The 6,589-nt window shown below is 38.3% G+C and overlaps 1 pseudogene; it reads right to left on the bottom strand.

Annotated features, from left to right (window-relative positions):
- Positions 1 to 2,153: 2,153 nt before the first annotated feature.
- On the bottom strand, positions 2,154 to 3,820 carry LOC140666907 (uncharacterized; annotated as a pseudogene).
- Between the last annotated feature and the right edge of the window lie 2,769 nt (positions 3,821 to 6,589).

Below are 6,589 nucleotides of genomic sequence, written 5' to 3'. Positions count from 1 at the left end.
TCTAATTTTTTCGGATCTGGTTTTACTCCGTCCCTGCTAATTACGTGTCTTAGATACGTTACTTCTGTTTTCAAAAATTTGCATTTATCTGGTTGCAATTTTAGATTAGCTTTACGGAGTCGTTCTATTAAAACGTTATATTTTCTTTCATGCTCTTCTAAAGAAGTAGCATAGATAACGATATCGTCCATGTAGACGAATAATTCTTGTCCTTGTAACCCAGTTAATACTAAGTCCATTAGACGTTGGAAAGTAGCAGATGCGTTTTTTAGACCGAAAGGCATCTGGTCGAATTCATAGTGTCCATAAGGAGTTGTAAAAGCTGTTTTATGACAGTCTTCAGAATCCATTTTAATCTGGTGAAATCCGGATGCTAAATCGCATATCGAAAAATATCGCGCTCCTCCTAATTGATCTAATATATCAACAATATTTGGTAACGGATATGCGTTCCCAATGGTTTTATCATTTAAGGCGCGGAAGTCTAGAACCATTCTCCATCGCTTATTTCCTTTTGAATCCTCCTTTTTTGGTACTATCCATATGGGAGTATTGTATGGAGACTGTGAATGTTTTATAATTCCTCCTTCAACGAGTTCCTCTACCTGTTTATTTATTTCTTCCTTATGCGTCTGAGGAAAACGGTATTGTCGAGTATTTATAGATTGATTGTCTGTGGTTGGTATTTTATGTTGTAACACGTGAGTTGCAGTTAATTTTTCTCCCAGAATATAGAATCTATCTTGACTGTCCGTTATTAACTTTATTATACTGTCTCTCTCGATTCCGTTTAAATGTTCCAATCTTAATGATTGTATAATTTCGGTGAGTCGACCGTCCTTTTTTTCTTCGGTGATTGTTAAACATTTTTCACTCTTGATTGGTGAACTTTCTTTATGTTTTGATTTGCGCGTAGCTTTGGAATTTTTTATAATTTCTTGAGATTGATTTAATAAAAGGGAAGAAACTTTTGAAGACGGTTTATTTGTGTATTTAAATTTTAAAGATTTTCTTTCATTTGAACTATTTTCTTGAGCTCCCTTAGAATGCTCTTCTTTGGTAACGTGAGAGGTTTCTGATTTGATTTTATTTGTTTCTGTAAATAGTCCAACCTGCGTAAATTTAAAATCTGGGAAGGATAAAGGACTTCTTCCCTTATAGGTTTTTGTCGAATCACGTAGTGAGGTTTGGTAATTTCCCTCCTTGTAATCGACGGAGCTAGGATTTTCTGTCGAGGTTTGGAAATTTCCCTCCGAAATCCTAGAATTATCTCCCTTTTGGAAGGCTTGGTAACCTCTGGAGACTTTGTAATTAATTAATTTTTTAGGAGAGATTTGGTAACTTCCCCCTCCGAAGATGGTTGGATCTTCGAGATTTTTAGAAGAGATTTGGTAACTTTTCTCTCTGGAAAATGTTGAATTATTGATGTTTTTAATTTCCCTCTCAATTTGGGTTTTATTATTTTCATTATTATTTTCAATTTCTTCTTGATTAATTTTTTCTTCTTCGTCTTCATAATGAGTTTCTTCGATAGTAGGATTTTGTTGATTTTCTTCATTTTTTTATTTCGTTATTTGTAAATTCTTCTTCCATTGGATTAGTTAAAGTTTCTTCTGGTTCGTGATTGTTGAATAGATCGCTTAAAGATTTCAAGCGTAAGGTAGGAACTTGAACTTTCATTTCTTCATCCAGAGTGCTTATAATGTTTAAATATGCTTTTCCATCGATATTTTCAACGATAGTATCTCCTAAATGAATTCCAGGTGCTATTTTTAATCTTGGTATATATCCAACCTTTATCTCTGGGTTTTCCACTCTTACATAAAATACTGATTCGGAACAGGGAGCTACTGTAATAGTTTCAGGTGACAAGAAAGGTATGTTCATTCCGGAAACGTTTAAATGTTCTTGGGCGTAGTCGATTTTCGACGAGGTTTGTTCAAAAAAATCATTTCCGAGAATCCCAGATTGCGAGATCGGGAAATCGTTAGAAACGATATGGAAAGTAACCGGTCTTTTGAAGAGAATTAGCGTAATTTCGCCCAGAGTGTAAACAGGATAATTATTTATACCGTTTAATTTTAAGATGTTCGTACAGTTAATACTTATTCCTTCAGGTACGAAGTTTTCTTTAATAACGTTTGGTCCGGATCCTGTGTCTAACATAAAAATTATCTTAATCGTGTCACTTATGGTTATTTGGACGGTAGGCACGCGACTCTGTTTGTCGAGATTTACGGTTACGATTTACGGGTCTTATTTTTGTTTCGGTTTTACCTACTTGACTACTTGAGTTTTGTGTGGGCGCTTTTCTTGTTCGGGCTCCTGCTGCGCACCCGATGTCGAGGGGCCATTGTAGTTTCCCTGTTTCCTCTTGTTTTTCTTTTGATTGTTAGCAAGGCGCACTTGGCAATTTTCTAAAAGGTGTCCTTGTTCCTTGCAGTATCGACAAAACAATGAGTTTCCGGTTCTTCCCTGTTGGTTCATGCTGGATCGGCAATCCTTTGCAACATGCCCTAATTATTACAAATTTGACACGTGGTCTTGGGCCGATTTTCATTTTGTTTCCTCCAACAGTTATTAGCTGAATGTCCAGGTTTTTCGCACCATTGACAAATTATTGAAATTCTGTTAGCTGTATTGTTCACGTTACCTTGTTGACAAATTTTTGCATTGTGACCGGATTTTGAACATAATTAATATGTAATTAATTTTTCTTGTATTATATTGACCGACCGACGGACTTGAGGGTCGTGATACTTGTTCGCGGTGTATCCTCGTTTTTTGCAAATCTGGCAGATTAGAATGTCCGTTCCTAAATCTGTGCGGTTGTTAGTGGTCTGAGATACCTGTAAATATTTTCTGCAGTCATTGGCCACGTGCTCTTGCTTATAACAGATTTGACAGATTTCTCTTGAGCTGGCGTTCTTTTGTCTTCCTGAGTGGTCCGTTCCCTGTCGTAATTCTGTCATTTCCCGAAGCTCTCTCTCTATTCTTAGAGCGTCGGCTACTGTCGCATCTACTTCTAAAGTTTTCGAGATTCTTTGCTCGATTTCTGGTTTTAATCCTTTAATGAAGCATTTGTTCATGTCTTTTTCTAATGATGCCTTAACACTCTGATCAACCGCAATATTTCCTGCGGTTTTATATGCTTCTAAAATTTATTTTCTTAGGAATTTAACTCTGTTTGCGTATGTTACTACATTTTCGTTGCCTTTTGATATATACACCCTAATTCTCCTTGCAATTGATAAATATTTTTAGTTGGCCCGTATATCTGCTTTAAGTAAGTGGTTAATTGTGAAACGCTATCAAAATTTTGATCTTGTATCGTGCAACGGACTTCACCGATTATTCTCGTTCTTATTATTCTTGTTAGCTGTGGTTCTGTTTCTTTAGGTAGCATAGATTTTGCGTTTTCACATCCCTCGATAAAATAATTTAACGGAATATTTTGACCATCAAAATAAGGAACGGCCTTGACCGTGTATTTAAGAGTAGCGAAAGGATTATTCTGCGTCATGGTGTTATCGTAAAAATTTTCTAACTCTATTTCAATTTTAATTTCGGCGCCGTTTACAGAAATATCGCTATCGGGCGTGCCACTGGTATAGGAATGTTGTTCACTACTTGTCTCAGTGGTTACTTCGATTGAAGAAAAATTAATAATTTTCGGAGATCGTGTGGAAGTAGATGTAGTAGGTGAAGTGTAAGGTGGTTCTGGTTTATCAAATTTCGGCCGTTTGTGTTTCTCTAGCGCTAATTGAAAATTTCGTTCTACTTCGTCTTTATTGGTTTGCCCTCTAGTCCCTTTACTCATTCCAGCTTAAGATCACACATTTCAATCAATCCCGGACGAGCCCCCAATTTTTCAGTATGTTATGTCCAGGCCCGTAGAAAGGATGGGTCAGAGGAAGGGCGTAAAAGGAACTGTTCCGATGTCAAAAGTCTTATCGACGAGTGACTCGGCCGAGCGAGCTGCAGGTTAGCAAACAGGTAAACGACGGGTGTCGTTATTACTCTGTTATGCGAACGCTCTCTCGGTGGTCCCTTTTTGGTAAGAGAGAATCGAATCTCTTTTACGCGGGACGGGACCAAGTATGATCTTTCGCGTGGAGAGAGTGAGGGAGTTAAATAAATTTACCGATCATTTAATATTTAATTTAACATTTATTCAATTAATTCTTACCATTATACATATAATCTTATTGATATCGGCCTTAAAATTATTTGTATGAGTGTGTTTGTGTGCGTGGGTCGCGGATGTTACATAAGTACGGAGGTCGTCAACCAGAAAAGAAGGGGAACGAGTGCGATTCTAAAGATTTTATCCTGGTTGGTATTTGTTACAATAGTTTATAATAAGAAAAAAAAATAATAATAATGATTTGCGAAAAGTGTTATGTATGTTACTATATAGTGTTACTGTATAGTACTCCAAAGAGGAGTCGGGTAATTCTATCGTGTGGTTCGACGAATTATCCGAGAGGATTACGGACGAGGAATCGGAAAATATTAGAGGAGACGACGGCGGTGAGTCATCGGATATATCGATGACCGAAGGTGAAAGGGGTACGGGGGAATATGATGGGGAAGGAAAATCTATTTCAAGGTAACTATGGGTAAATGGGAAAAGCGTCTTCAACGGAATGGAACAGCGCGGAGAAAGGGGAGAATCTAAACTGTTGGTTTCGCCCATGGTCGTGTCGTCCGATCTATGGTCTCGATTTGCACGCGAGAATTGGCAGGTCGGCGCGATTTTAGGCACTTTAAATAAAGAACGGGGTTGAATAAAGGAGAAAGAATAGCGGTGAAAGAGAAGGAAAATGGACTTACTAGGCAGATTTGTTGTGTTTTTAACTGCTGGTTAGGTCGTGGCCCAGTTGTGGCTCTTGCTCGGCAGGTGGTCGTTGTTGGGCACTGACTCTAATAGTTTTCAAAACTTAATCAGAACTCCCGATATGTGAAACAAATTCCTTGTCAGCGAACGACCGAAAATAGGAATGAGCGGGAGTAACTGTGGCGAATGAATCTAACGTTGTACTATTGACTGATTTGAATTTTTTGTTTGGTGTCGGTAATGCCGCGAGTCTTCCCTTTTTATATTAAATCTTGAGGACGTGTTAACAATTTGGGCGGGAGTATTTTTGAGACTTTGACGTGTAAAAAGCTGTCGTTCGGTAAGATCCTTCTTATCCTTATTTTTGATTGTTGCTGATTGGTGGGCTCTGTACGGCCTCTTAGAAAATTTGGAGATTCTTCATTTGGATATCTCCTGGGATTATGCAGCTATTTTTATCCATTTATTTATTTAGGGGATCTCACTATCGATCTTTTTCGGTCATTTCTTTGAACATCGATTTCAATGTTTAAAATTTTTTCGTTCCGCGGTCCTCTTATGACTGGTCGGGCAATTATTGCTTTATCTTTATAGGAGGTAAAGACGTGGAGCCGACAGTGCGTAGCGGCGTTATTTGTTTCTTTCTTAAGATTATGCAGCTGTGTTTGTCGATTTATTCATTTAGAGGATCTCACTATCGGTCCTTTCCGGTCGTTTCTTTTGACATCGTTTTCAATGTTTTAAAATATTTTTCTTCGCGCGATCCTTTTTATGATTAGTCGGGCGATTATTGTTTCTTTTTCGTGGGAGGAAAAACGTGGAGCCGACAGTGCGTAGCGGCATTATTTGTTTCTTTCTTAAGATTATGCAGCTGTGTTTGTCTGTTTCGTTGTTTAGAGGATTTCGTTATTGATCCCTTCCGGTATTTGTTTAGATATCGTTTTTAGTAGGTCTAAACATTATTTGATAATAACGGTTCTTTTCTATTGCGTGACCCGTTTTTTGTGACCGATCGGACGATTATTGTCCATTTCGTGGGAGGAAAAACGTGGAGCCGACAGGACGTAACACTATTCACGTATATTCTGTCTATTTCGTTACCCTATTATGTATTTTAATGTCTTTGAACCATTTGATGGTCATAACCAAACTAGTATATATTTAATTGCTTTCTGTAAACCCTCCGATATATTTTAACTATATATTAAATTTTCATAATATTATGACTTATATAAAAAACGGCTCCTTTAATGTCTTTACCGTGAGCGTCTCATTTGACCACGTTGCTTTTGACCACGTTGCATTTGACTACGTTGCAATTGACCACGTTGCAATTGACCACGTTGCAATTGACCACGTTGCAATTGACCATGTTACTATTGACCACGTTGCATCTGACCACGTAGTTTTTAACTACGTTACGATTGACCACGCGTCGTATTTGACCACGTGGGTTTGCAACTTTCTACACGAAACGAGGTGGACGGGGTGGGCGCGGGAGGGGAAGGGCCGGAGGCCCCTTGCAACCCCTTCCGTGTGTGTGTATGTGTGTGGTCAATATTTACGTAGTCAATCGCGACGCATGGTCAATCGCAATGTGGTCAATTGCGACGCGTGGTCAATTGTAACGCGTGGTCAATCGCAACGTAGTCAAATGCAACGCGTGGTCAATCGTAACGTGGTAAAATGCAACGTGGTCAAAAGCAACGTGGTCAAAAGAAACGTGGTCAAAAGTATCTGTGGTCAATA

The sequence above is a fragment of the Anoplolepis gracilipes genome, chromosome 6, assembly GCF_047496725.1.
Source record: "Anoplolepis gracilipes chromosome 6, ASM4749672v1, whole genome shotgun sequence".
Classification (NCBI taxonomy): domain Eukaryota; kingdom Metazoa; phylum Arthropoda; class Insecta; order Hymenoptera; family Formicidae; genus Anoplolepis; species Anoplolepis gracilipes.
Note: the sequence above shows the minus strand (reverse complement) of the source record. Positions and strands in the feature narration are given on the sequence as shown.